The sequence below is a fragment of the Falco peregrinus genome, chromosome 6 (assembly GCF_023634155.1).
Source record: "Falco peregrinus isolate bFalPer1 chromosome 6, bFalPer1.pri, whole genome shotgun sequence".
Taxonomy (NCBI): domain Eukaryota; kingdom Metazoa; phylum Chordata; class Aves; order Falconiformes; family Falconidae; genus Falco; species Falco peregrinus.
This window is the reverse complement of record NC_073726.1, coordinates 59964327-59978637: the sequence shown is the minus strand read 5'-3', so window position 1 is coordinate 59978637 and position 14311 is coordinate 59964327.

Genomic DNA, 14311 nt, shown 5'->3' with positions numbered 1-14311 from the left:
AGGATGGGCATGTTTAAACTCCAGCTGCCTGCCATGCTCTGACAAGGAGATGTCCATCCTGTCTCAAAGAAGGATTTCTAAGGTTTTTCCCCAAAGCATGTGATTCAATACCTGCACTTTTTGCCTTGCCTCAGGTAGCCATATATGTTGTAAAGGGCTGTGAAATTAGTCCAGACTCTTTAAAATCTGGCCACAGCCTTTGCCTCCATGACCTCGGGGAAAGGGACTATAAATTCCACGGATAAACTACATGCAGCATTTTTAAAAGAAAAAAGGTTTCTTTTTATCAGCTCTAGAGCTGCTGCCCTTTAATTTTCGGTGAGTGACCCCTTGTTCCTACATTGCAGGACAGAGGTGCTTTTTTTTAAAAAAAAAGGAAAGAAAGGAAGGAGCAATCAATTTCACTTTCCATCTTTAATCATTGTGAATGTCTCAGACAAGTCTCCCTGTAACTAGTCATCATTTCTGGCTAAAGAGTCCCTGTGATCTCTCATCATCTATAAATTCAATGACACTTCTATCTTCATTGACCTTCTCTGGACCTTTCAATATCTCCTACATCTTTCTTCACCTGACAATCAATTTCTGACCCACCATCAGCTCGATCCTTCCTCCTCTGGAAGGGAGTCTGCTGCATTATTCAGCCAGTCCCTGACTATTGCTTCCTTTCTGCTTATTTAAAAGTAGATACTGCAGTCCCTGTTTTCAGAGCAAAGTCCTTTATTTTAGGCAGGTTGTCAGCATGAGAACAAGTTGATAAAATCACTACATAAACCCCAGAAGAAAGCTTTCAAGTGAGTTATCCCTCCATTCCTACTGCTAACATATATGCGGAGCTGGAACCTGATGGTGCTGTTGACAAGCCTGGAAAGAACAACAGGAGCAGTTTTCACTGCTATGGCATCAGCTTGCTATGGAAGCTGCTCATAGTTTATCTCTTTTGAGCTTATTTGCCCTTAAAGGAAGCTGTAGGTTTGGGGTCAGGCACAATATGGGTCATGGAAGACACAGTACCTGTTGCTAGCGGAGATTGTGAGTGAATTGCTCTGTGTATCCTCATGCCTCATTGTCCCTCTATAAAATAGTCAATGATAATGTTGACCTGCTTTGAAAAAGCATTGATGGCTGCTAATGAAGAGCTCTAGGAAAGAGCTGGCTGTTATCTCACTGCCTTTCCCTTAGCTTTGGATGAAGGGGCATACAGAAGAGCCACATCTCCAGAACATTACATCTCACCATCCTCATAGGATGTGAAAGCAAGGACATGTTCTCTGCGCAGCCCTACCTGCTGCTGTCTTACAGCATGTAGCCCAAGGCATTGCCCAAGCCACTGGTCTGTCTGAGAAGAACACATGAACCGGTATAAGCCCAGCCTTCTCCCTCTTCTCCCCGGGCTTCATTCAGCAACAAAACATTTCATGTTGAAGACACCAAAAGTGTCAGCACTGGCTGTGGAGACAGCACCTGCTCAAACAAATGGACGTCATTTTTTGCAGGCTGTCTGCAAACTTGCTCAGTGCTGCAACACTAGACTTGCTCTTTCTTTTGAATTTGCTGCAGAGCCCTGGCAGCAAGGCACTTTTTTTTCCCCATGAAACCTGAGATGCTGAAAAGCAGCTAGAGGCTTCTGCCAATCCTACCCTTTCATCTCCTTGCTAAGACTTCATGCTTCCCACAATGCTGCTGCACTAACACTCAAAATACCCCAGCTTAACTAGTTTCTGCTGCCAGCCCTCCACAGGACAGGTTTCTGATAGTGCAGGTTTCTGATAGGGGTGGGATGAGAAGAAAAAGTTCCTTTGCTATGCCTGACACTTGGAAAAGTGTCTTGAAAGTGATGATTTATCAGGTGTTGTGCTAGCAAAGGCCAGGAAAAGTGACCTCCTGGGAATTCAGTGGCATATCCTTCTCGTGCTGTGAACCACTGACCTTGAGTAGAAAACAATCTGCTACTGAGCAACGTTATGATGGAGTACATGCAATGTGGGCACCTCTGCTGATATTTGCCTGTCTTTGTTTTACTATTTATATCTGTAATCATCCTGGAGAGAGAAATTAATTACAGCCTGTCTCCCTATTCAGAGATTCTGTTCATATTACAGACCCCTGAAAGCGCAACTCAAGCAGTTTCTGATTATCAGTGAAAGCCTCAAACTAGAATACAAGCTTCTTAATTAATGTCTCCCTCTCTCCCTCTTTTGAAGTGGTGATTTTATGATATTTATGAAATAAAAGAAGAGGATGAAGAAGAAGGCAGCAGTGAGAGATCAAGAGCAGAAAACAATTTCTGCTATTTAAAAGATAATTGCAGGGGAGCAGCTGGAGGTAGATGCTGGCAGATTTCAGGCATCATGTGTGGCATTTCTCTTTCTCTAGAACAATGACAGAAGTCAGACAATAAAAACTGAGCATCCCATTTGCATGGTCCTTCACTTTCCCAAGGCCCTCTGAGTGTTTTAGTCCACCCTTCACTTGCTGAAATATCAGACATTTTGATCCAGATTTTCTAAGGAAATGGGATTCACACAACCATGCTCTTTGTGCAGAGGTGTTAATGCATGTGTCTGTCCATTCAAATGTCTTCCTTTCCTTCCCTCGCTCCCTTGAGCTCACTGTAAAATTTTAGCTGAATTCCACTATCATGACAGCATAAATGAAAGGTTTTCATAAAAAAAGAAGGAGGTCCAGGTAGAGGACAGAGTACCTGTGTCCCAAATGCAGAAAGCCTGCAGGCTGAACTCACAGCTTTTTAGACTAAAGACAGCCCACACAGACGAGAAGCGTTATTAATGCCCCAACAACAGGAGAAGTTTAAATTGGACTGACAACCAACCATGAGACAAAAATGTATTGAAACCAGGTCTCATTAGTTCCACTTGTCATCAGCTATTCACTTCTTTCCTCCTGTATCTCTTACAGACTCCTAGCAGGTTTTCACCTGCTGTGTCACCATCAGCAGTGTCCTCTCTGGCCACTGACTCCCCTCCCTCTTTTCCATCCTTAGCAGGAAATGAGGATGAGGAAGGAGAGAATTGTCACTTCTGCCCCCACCGTCATCCACCTGCCTGTCTGGCTGCTTGAGCACAGCCGAGCCTCTGCGTCCCCTGTTTCTCTAGTAAAGAGATAAAAGGAGGAAACAATCCTTTGCTCTCATCTTCCTCTAAACTGCTAAACTGCTCTTAATGGAGAGGATAATTATTTTCTTTGTTACTACTGCCTCACAGATGACTTCCCTCTTACTAAGTTACGACTAATCTGCTAACCCACCACCACTCCCAAGGACAGTGATGAAGATCATCAAGGGGCATTTATGGACTGCACAGCCAGCATGGGGGCAGGGGAGCATCTCCACCAAAACTCAGCACACACAGCTGGGGATGCTGCCAAAGGCAGCAGTCCTGGAACCTCACCTGACCATCAAGGTTGTGGATGTGAGGCAACACAGCAAGTGCAGGGAATCCCTGTGTCAGAGCAGTGCCAACAGCCAGGGGAAACTGCTTAAGGCTGCTGTGGTGGGTAAGTAGGTTAGTTTAAGCTGTATCACTGTGTCTTGCTAGAGGGTTCACCACTTGACTGCTTGCTTTGGAGGGGAAGCATGTGATGGAGCACCTCCTAAGGGGTTCCTGTACAAAGCCCCTGCTCAGGACTCAGATAAGCAGCTTGTATCTGAAGGCAGTGTTTACTTCTGAATTAATTCCTCTCCCTCAGAGGTTAGGGAGGGGGTCAAGCAGTTCATTCTCAGAAGCAAGCAAGGATGATTCTCTCCCCATGGCAATATATGTGGGAACCCTGAAGGAGGTTGGGTGCTTCCTATCATGTACCTGTCTGATCTTTTTAAGTCAGCAAGAGCTACACAGCTACAGCTAAGGGAAAATGCATCCTCCAGCTTTGGAAGGGAGGGTGGAGCTCACTGTGAATTAAAGCAGAAAGTGTAATTGTTTCTGTTAAGATAGTGTAGATAGGAGCCCACATGAGATCATGACCTCACTGCAAGGTGGATTAGGAAGAAAACAAAGAAGCATGTTGGAAAAAATGCTTGGGAAAAGCAAAGACTGCTCACTATCAGCTTTTCCTAGCAGACTGTCTACAGAGTAGCTCAAGAGACCCACAGGCACGTCAGAAGAAATCAGATGCATCAATATTATTATAAGCCATCTCCTTAGTTGGTGGGAAACTCATTGCATCTGCACGTGTTACCTTGCTTTCCCATGGAAACAAGGTTAACAAAAAAGGCTAGTAAAGCCATCAAGTTCCATTTCCTCTGCCTTCACATGAGTGGCTTCTGAACAGGCTGATCATGATACCAGACAGGCTGGACAAAGAGGGTCAGAGGCTATTTTGTCCCAAGAAGTCAGTGAACAAAAGCTGTCTGAGTAGTGGAGAGAGACTCTTGAATAGCACAGCCGAAAAACAGCTTTCAAGAGTGAGGTCAGCTCCCACAGAGATGACAGGATTCATAAGGAAGAGACATCTGAGGACACCCCAACCATAAGACCTTCAGGTGGAGCTTACCACCCCCACAAAGCACAAACCCCAAGGACACCGTGCTGTGCTGGTGCTCACACCTCCTCATGCCTTTCCTCCTGCCCAGCCCTTTCTGACCCCTGCCTCCTGGAGACCCTCTTTTGAGCACAGGGCCAAACTCTCAGCGTATGTCCATCCATGCCACACTGCTGAACCAAGAGGAAAAACTGCATAAAAGAAGGAGAAAGAAAGGAGGAGAGAAAGGGTAGGAGGCAGCTACTCAGGAGAACTAGATGAGACCCAGAAGGCCCAGTCGGCAGCTACTGAAAAGGAATGAGCACTGCATCACACCACAGTGAAACTGTACTCAGCTTTTCTCACAGACTTCTCTGACAGATGTGTTCAGTGCCCCATGTCTCACTTCATTTGGCTCCTCTCTCATCTGTTAGCATGGGATTTTGATTCATGCAAGCACAAGCAAATGCATACCCTTTTGTGTCTGATGGTGTTCTTTACCTAGCCCTGGGAGTCTAAGGCTGGGCAGACCTTTGAGAACAGGCATCAAAAGAAGGAGGCCATACTACAGCTTCTTAGCTGACCAACTGATCTGCGAGCTGACTTACCTTGAAACACAGCTTACAGCACTGCAGCCACTTCATGACTAACTGTCTTAACCTAAATGACACCAGGCAGGGAAGGTAAAGACGGCTTCTATAAAAAGCAAATACTGTGCTCCAGCAGCAGTTACTGGGTGAGACAACAAGGGCTGCCCAAGTAGTGCAAAACATAAAGGGATGAAATCATTCATGTGTCACTTACACTCTTTGAGTTGACATGGAAGAACAAGCCACCTTTCTTCTCTGATCCCACTCTGAGCTGGCAACTAGAAAGAAGAAAGCATCTTCTTCTAAGCAGTGTGATCTGACAAGGACTAGAGCAATGCAATAAACATGGAGCCACACAGTGAGCTTTTTAAAGCCTGCTTTTCAGAGCAGAACAGCACTTGAAGGCAAACTTCATGATGTTCCACAGACCTGACAATCCAGCTATTTGAATGCAATGTGTGATGTTGTCTATAACCTGCAGTGTGGCTGACTAGTGCAGTATGTGTCACGTTTCAATGCATTACATTGCACTGCTAACTGACTCTTAATTTCTCACTGATGGGTGGTCAAATAAAGTAAAATCCAGCTTTATACCTGACTACTATCAAAAATGCTGTCATGAGCTATTCTATATATTAAGTAAGTTAGGTTGAAGTGGACACAAAATCAGCCCCATGATCAAAGCTTTTAGAGTTCAAAATTTTATTTAACCATGTTTCCTAGCAAGCCCTTCCTTTCACATCAATAATAATCTGTTATACTGAGGCCCTCAAGGAACAGCAATTAGGCTTGAAATCATAGACAATGATTTTTTTCGTTTTGGTATATACCGTACACTGAAATGTCTTCAACTTGCCATGCGTGTTGCTCCTTTGCATTTCCACACTCACTACTCCCATCTAGTTCCCTGTTCCCGCAGACAACCTGGTGTCCTCTTTCATAAGGCACAGTGGCTTAAACCTGTCATCTCTTACCACGCACAATGAGATTTCCCTTCCTTCCTGTTGCACATGCCAGTGTTCTCTGCTTGACTGTATGAATTTGGAAAGACTGTCACAGGTGCCGAGGTACGCAGAACCTCAGCAAATCTGTCTGTGCTCCCTTACCCCATTAGGGCCTTTTAAATGATGTGCAAGATGGCAGATCCTCAAAGTTATTAATCCTCTGACACCTACTGAAATAGATGGTCTTTAAGCAGCTAAAAAACAATAAAGACCAGAAACACTATCCTTTTGCATGCTTATATAGCCTTTTGTGGGCTTACTTATGTTGTGGGCTACCAGACTGCCCTAGACTCTCACCCATTATAAATCAATGCCCTGCTGGTTTGCACAGCTGAAGACCCGAGGCAATGAATCAACGGCTTGTTTTTCTTAATCTAAACTCTCAGTTAGAATGAGGAGCCTACACCGACCCCTACCAGAGTCCTTTGTAAAGCTTTGAAATATTACATCAAAAATCCTTCTAAATCCCATGTTTCCCTTGTCTCTTCCCTTACAGTAGAGCAGGAGCATAACACAGCATAGTGCTGCAGCAGGAAGAGTTTGTAGCTAGCAGCTGGATAAGCCTCCAATAGCAGCAAATTAAAGGGTTCAAGGCCTGAAGCAAAGAGAATTAGTTTGGCTTTTGAACATGGTCCAGATCTGGTTTCTCAACAACAATTTTTACTAAGCTCACATCTGAAGCAGCACAGGCATGGACAAAGTACTTCAACCACTGGTTTGACCCCGAGACACTGACACAGGTAAAGCTGGGGATGCATGTCAGAGACACCAGCCTTCGAGCTTACCCTCAGGACTGGCTTGTCCCACCATCCACATTGTAAGCCTTCAGATGGGACTCACATGGGTGCTCTGTGTATGCCAGCTGAGTTACCATGCCATAGGGGAAACATGCAGAGGCTGTTTGTGGGGCCAAGGGTGCTGCCAGTCCTCCCCCAAGCTGCTCCTGCACAGCATCATAGACCTCAGCAGTTTCCACTGCCATGAGAGGTGTGAGGACGTGGTGCCAGCCTGTAGCTGCTCAGGGGAAAGAGCATTGGAGGCCTTCAAGTGATGGGAGGCATGGGCAAAGCTGGCTGAGAAACATGTGCTGTTTCTGAAGCAATGATCTGCATGAGGGCAACCTCACCTGTTAGCCCTGGAAACACTGGGGATGCCACTGAGCCAGGGGGATCAGTGTGGTGCAAAATGCAATAGAGGCTTCATTCTGCTCATGGCATTGTTATGAGATGTGAGATTCTTATGGATCAGCAATCTCTGGAGCTAGACAGCTGGCAGACAAGTATCGTGCAAACTTCTCATGCCTCTCTCCGCCCAGAGTCACTATCAAATATGCCAGACCTTGATGTTTCTGCATTACACTTCTCTCCTTCTGTGGCTTAGTCCATGCAGCTCAGTTCTCAGCTACCTTATCCTCTGTTTTATGCAAACCTGGTGGTATATGCACAGCAGCGACAGTACTCATCATTTTGCTCTGCTCCCAGCTATTTTAATCCTGAGCAGAGGCTGACACAAACTATTGCCAGTCCTTTCCTCCCTTTCCTTTCCTCTGCAGAAACAGCTTATGTTGCTACAGGAAAACATTCTACCTCAGTCTGAAGATCAACTCCTTGTCATAAAGGGAATAACTGTGGTCACAAGGCAGCTCCCAAGGCCCTGGTTCAGCAGTCCATCTCTGATTAGCAAAACTTTTAAGCACATGTTTACCTGTAGCTAATGATTATATCCCTTAGACTTTCCAGAATCGTGCTTTTCTGCCTCTGGCTTTATGGAACCCTAGAGGCTCATGAACTGCTTCTTAGGGGCCTTGAAAAGTACTTAAGAAGAGCAAGCTTCTCACCAAGAGGCTTGTTTGCTATGGAGAAAGTCCAGATTCCTGTTCAGGGAACAAAGAGAGTGAGGACCACTGCCTGAGAGCAGAACACCTCTGACTGCACCAGGCCATGGGCTTTAACAAGCTGGTATGTAATCTCACCCAAAGGGCTGAGATCCCAACATCTCTAGGTATGTTTTCATGGTATCTTGCAAACTGCTGCTAGTTTGTTCTGGAGTCAGTCTAACAGGATGCAATCCGCTCCAGACCCAACACGGAGCAGTAGTGGTGAGCACAGAGCTGAGTCCAAGCTGAGACACCATGCTGAGGGACCAGGCTGAGGGACCGGGCTGAGGAGACACCAGGCTGAGTCTCCAGTTTGAGGCTTGTGTCAGCTGGTCTGGAGCAAAAGCAGAACATACCAATGCCTGCCTGCCAAATATCTTACAGACACCTCCATAGACTGAAAGCTGTGGAAAGCTTGGTGTTTCTTATCTTCTCTGCCATCTGGACAGAAATTACATGAGCTGCACATTTTTGGTGGGACAAAGCTGTATCAGATCCTTTTTTTACAATGCTGATCATGAAAAGGTACCTGATTTCAGCCCTGAGGGCACTGTGGCCACTTCTGCTCTCGTTTCCCCCCTCCCATGCAATCACAGCAAAATAAAGAAGCCTGCAAGAGGTGAGCTAGCCTGGGCCCCTCCAATCTTACTACATAAATGTGCCATGTCTGCCCTTTATCGATGCATCTACAAACGTGCATATGAAAGTAAGTAATTCATGCTGAGATTTACTAAAAATATGTCTAACTCACCTTGTGTCTTAACTGGCCATTCAAATTACTTTCAGGAATCTATTATGTGCATTATCATTTTTATTTTCAGCACAAACGGGATTTTTTTTCCCCAGCCAGTCAAGTTGCTGTCTACTTTTATAGAATAAATTGCTATAAATTAAGTTAGCAGCAGTATAAACAGAGGTAATAGATCCCTGTCTCTGTAGTGGCAGCTGACAGCATTATGGAAATGTAGACTGTCTATTTCTGAGTTTATTCTAATGCTGATGAGTTTGCACTGATGTTCATCACTCTCATTTCTCATTTTATCACCTCTAATGCAGTGATTTCCCTCCCCTCCCCCCTCCCCGCAAGATTCTCCTTCCTGAGGTTTCATTTAGTCAAGTAAATCCTAAAGGCTATTTTAAAAATCAGCTATAGGAAAATGCTTAGAATTGGCATAGTGGGTAACACTTAGCCTTTTGTTTGAGTCACAAAACTTTGTTTCAAAATAATAAAAGTTTCTGCAATTGAATGCATTCAGTCCAATAAAAGTATAATCCATTTTCCCCTTGAAATATGCTCATGATAACAGACAGCATGTATTTTTGCTTTACGTCCATTTCAAACTTCCAACCCCTGCTGGAGGGTTGCATGGAGAAAATTAAGTAGGAGGGAGGATGAGGAAGCGAGTTTGCAGCCCTAAATTGTGAGGTTTTGGGTGTGCAAATACGTAAAATTATCTCCTTTTCTTTTCTACTAATACCTTTCCACAACTCTGGAAAGAAGGCTTTAACAATGGGTGGAACAGCACTAATTTGGGGAATTTCTTCCACCACCAAATTGTAACAGGGGCACTTCTGGGAGTAAGAAGGAAGCCCTTAATCTTGTGAAAATATCCAGAAGCACCAACCCCCAGTATCAATAAACACCCACACACACATTCAGTGATTTCACAGGTTACATAGGAGGTGACCTTGGAAGAGTGTCTATCCAGGAATGCATTTGATGAACCTGAGTTTAGAAGCCTCCATCTGTCTTTTGCTGAGCACAGCAGTATTTTTTTGATTTTGTGAGAGTATGGTAAAGGTCATTTTGAAACCTATGATAAGAGCCATTTCCTTTCCAGTAGGTTTGAACACAGTTGCTTTGATCCATCTCCAGACCCAAAACTTCATTGAAAGGAGCTCTTCCAGGAGGAATAAAAGTGTGCGTTGATTCAGTTTTTTGTTGGGGTTTGTTTTGTGGTTTTTTTTTTCTAAAAGAAACAAGCCAGAAGAATCACAATAACCTCTCCCTTTTTCCCTTGCCCTAGAGATCGGCCTGTCATTGAAGCAGGCAGGAAAGGAGCTACTGGACCTACAGAGACCAGATCATGACCACCAGAGGAAACTTCCTCCTCGTTTTAGCACTGACATCTGAATGATTCCTGCAGACTGCTCAAGTTCAGTGAGGTTTCTTGGGAAAGCAGGCAAAAAAACACTGATACCACCAGCCAGGCTGCTTTCCTGTCTGTTCACCCATCCGTCAGGCTGCTACGGAGCCTCCATGTCTAACAGTTGTAGCTGGGAAACTGCCTGGGAATTATTCCTTTTTATGGGAAATTGCAGAATTGGGAAACTTGAGGATTGTTCCAGACCAAAATTATTCTGAATTTTGTAACCCTTCAGGGTATTTCTCTCCTCTTAGCATTTTACTTCTAGCATTTTCTTGAAAAAACCCAACCACAAGGGTGGAACAACAGCAAGTAATGTCGTTAACATGATTCTTATTAAGCCAGTTTCATCCCTGAGCCATGGAGTCAACCTCTGCTGGTTCCAGAGACAATCTCTGCTTTTAGCCAAAGCTGTTGATGATCCTGCATAAACTTGGCAGTATATAACATACAGTAAGAACACAGCCATTAGCATGTATATATATTGGTGTCTGTAAGCTACAGATTGGGGCAACTCTTGAGAAAAACAAGGAGTATGGAGAAAAAAATAGAGATTCATCCCTTAAAACCCAGCCTTCATGGAGTCACCGAATGGAGAACATAAATCTCTTGATGAGGAAGAGGCAAGTACTTTCTTAGCAGGTATAGCTGCCTTTGCATACCCTGCAAAGCTGGGAACTGTGGCTACAAGGAGCACCCCAGAGCATGCAGCTGTGATGAGTTCAGGGCAAGAGGAGACCAGAAATGACTCTGCTGCCATCTGGTGATTTTTGTAGACATTTGAGTTTAAGGAAAGATGCTGTAAATCTTGGCAAGTAGCAGTAGCTTAGAAGCACAGGATAATGCGTACATAAACTGTGAATTTAGCTGTGGTAAAGAGAGGAGTATGGTGAAAAATTTAGTGCTATGGATGCCTTCAGAACATAATGTTGTGCAGATCCACGTTCAGCCCAAAAGATATTGCTGTGACATTATTGCTGGCAACGACTGGAGCAGGAACATTTAAGAAATGCTGCAGTTGACATTTATGTGATCATTTGTCTCCCAGAAGCATTTCTTGACAAGTTCTCAGAATCCAAATTTGACTTCTGTTCCAGAACATGGCAGGTCTCTGCTTTCCAGAACGGCAGTGTTTAAATAAAAATATATTTGCAAATACAGTAATTACACTAGAGTTAACACAGAAATTTCCACCCTTGTTTAGAGCTGTGCTCCTGGACTCCAAGAAACATGAAAGCAGGGGTTTCCACTGCCTCCTTTTGTCATATGGAAGAAAGCTCCCTTTTACCAGTCTTCTTCCTCTCAATTAAATTGTCCTTTCTTCTTGTTTTGTAAAAAACAGTGGTTAGTCGTCATGTCTTCTCCAGCATTGTACCTTATATGGTGTACATTTCCCATCCCTTCTTCATCTCTTCACTAATGTTTCAATCTTTATATGGGAGTATTTCCATGCATAGACTCGTCCTGGCAGGGTGACTCAACTGCCCTCTCCTCCTTTGAAGGTGACATAAATTGAATGGAAAACTCCTGCTGAAGGCATAGCATCAATTTGTATAATAGCCCTGCAATATCCCACATCCCATACTTGGTGCATTTTGCTTCTCTTTAACCACTAATTTTGACCATCCACAGACCTATTCATTTGCTGAATGTGCTGAAAATATGCAAACAGACTTAACAGAAAAGGAAGAATGTTGCTTTTCTCCTTGTTTGATCTTAGGCACTGTCCTCATCCTCCCACCTATGAGAACTTATAATTTACTAGTCCTATTTCCACGACAAATGTATCTAAAGAGTCCTAAATTTCAGCTCAGTAAATAGGATTGCTAAATCCAAATATAGAATGATCCAAATAAATATATAGATGTTTTAGCCCAGCCTCACTCATTTTACTAGAACACTGCTGTGGGGGTGTTTTGAGCCATGCTAATTTGCAAATTTCTTGGTAATAATCATCTTTTCTTCAGGTTCCTTCAACTGGAAACTAATGCAGTTCATGGAGGAAAATGTGAAGAAAACAGCAACAACTGAAATAGACTCAGTGGGGGAGGCTCTCAGATTTGCTTTTTATTTGGTCATTTATTTTTTCAGGAAAAGCGAGCAGCTCAACTAAATAAAGAAGAAAATGCCTTGCTTATGAAATCTAGCAGACAATACAATGGTCTCTCAAGTGATGTGGTAAAAGCTTCCATTACCTGAGACATTTAACCGTGAATTGAATTTAGGACCATAAAACATCCTATTCTTTCTGTGCTCCAAGTGCAGCACCAATACTTAATAGCCTTACCAGGCTAGTACTATTAAAAAGAGAAATGAGTTATGACTGGCATGTACACTGATACAATCTCTCTACTTCTCTCTATGTAAGTACACTAAGTGTTGTATCCTTCATAGAAATGAACAACAGATTTTTTTTCTTGTTTGGGACTCCCCCAGTCTGAGACCTTAACTACAAAATATCAAATTATCCCCTGGGTTTCTCACCAAAACAAATGTGGGGTGCACAGCCCTGTGTGCCCTATTTGGGACCAGCACTTCTGGGAGAACAATGTGTCCTCTCTTACATAGTGTACCACTGACCAGTACACAGCCCAGGCACATGGAGAGGATCTGAGGATCACTGGGAGGCTTGTCAAAACTGCTCTTCAGACTGCCACAGCTTCAGCATCCCTAGACAATGCTGAAAACCCTCAGCTTCCACCTGGACAGCAATTAAAGGAAGAAAGGAAGAAATTTCAAAATATTGTTGCATGGCTGCAGTGAGCTATGAGCTGAAGGAGCTTCCACTCTGATTCACCTTGGAGCACCCTGAGTTCTTCTGTAGGTTTCTAATGCAGTTTGCACAGAAAATATTCTCATTGCAATTTTACTCTATGTTTTTACTTATGCTTTGGACAAATACTGTCAAAAAAACCCCCACAACATTAAGCTCAGCTTTATGACTCTTTTGTCTGCTTCGTGCAAAGTACAGTTAAAATTCATTTTACAGAGGCCTTCCACTCCTATGCCATTCCCAGCATTATCTCAGTCGTGGCCCAGACGGCAGACTTCCCAGCTAAATAATTCTGCTGTACCATGTCACAATGCCACAGGTCCCTATTTTTATGTTCTCCTGTAACCCAGAAAAGTGAGCTTGAGTTAATATTTATCTCAGCTTGTGGCACAGTGAGAGGTGAGGCTTCTTTAAGCAAGTTCCTTAACAAACACTAGTGCAACCACACAAAAATGTCACTGTATCCCTGACCAGCTGTATTTACCCCGAGACCAGGGAACAGTTGCTTTTAAATAGCTGGGGAAAGGGGGGTTGGTGGCTCCATGCAGTACAGTTTATCTTTCCTTCAAGTGACGATTCCCAGAAAGTCTCAGCACTCCAAGGTCTTTTCACCACGATGTGTGCCCCTGCACACATAAGCAAAATGACCAGGATAAACATCCTCTCTTTAATAAATGTTATAACCGTCTCCCATGTTCCTACTTCTGTAATTTCATCCTGTACTCCATTCCCAAATGCTACAAGTTTTGTGATGTCTGGCACAATATAGCAAACAGATAATTTTTATTTAAGGCAGTTAAAACTGGGGCCAACCTAAATATAATCCAGTATCATCTCAGACAGGTGTGAGTCAGGCAGGCAGCTGATGAGTTCATGGGCATGGTGAAAGGAGTACCTGCATTTAAGCAGCAAAAGGGTCACAGCTACATGTTCAGCATCCACTGGCACCTTAACTATCAGGAGAAAAAGTGACGTAAGGAGGAAAAGAGAGAAAGAAGGCAAGAAAGATGGTATAGCCCTGCAGTAGCTAGGGCATGTTGGAGATACAAAGCAAGACAAAGGTCAGCTCCAGGCCTCACATGATCAGCACCCCAAAGCCTCCAGCGTGATGGCGGTGGCCCACCCTGCAAAGCAATATCACAGAGTGCTACCTACCTGACACAAGAGTCCCTCCTCAACATTACATGTACGGCAGTCACAGAGTAAACCCAGAGCTGAGCAGCCTCTGCCCTGCTCCCCAAAAAGCCAGGAACATGCTGTGTATGTTCCTTGTTTCCCATATCCCCCTGTGACTATAGGGGAAATTATAATGCAGACGGACTCTTGCTGTTTTTTTAACATCTTATCAGAAAGTTGTATTCAAAAGTTTTAAGAAAGTATTCAACTCTTCTATCTCCACAAAAAAAAAAAAAAAAAAAAAAAAAGAAAAAAGGAGTATTTCC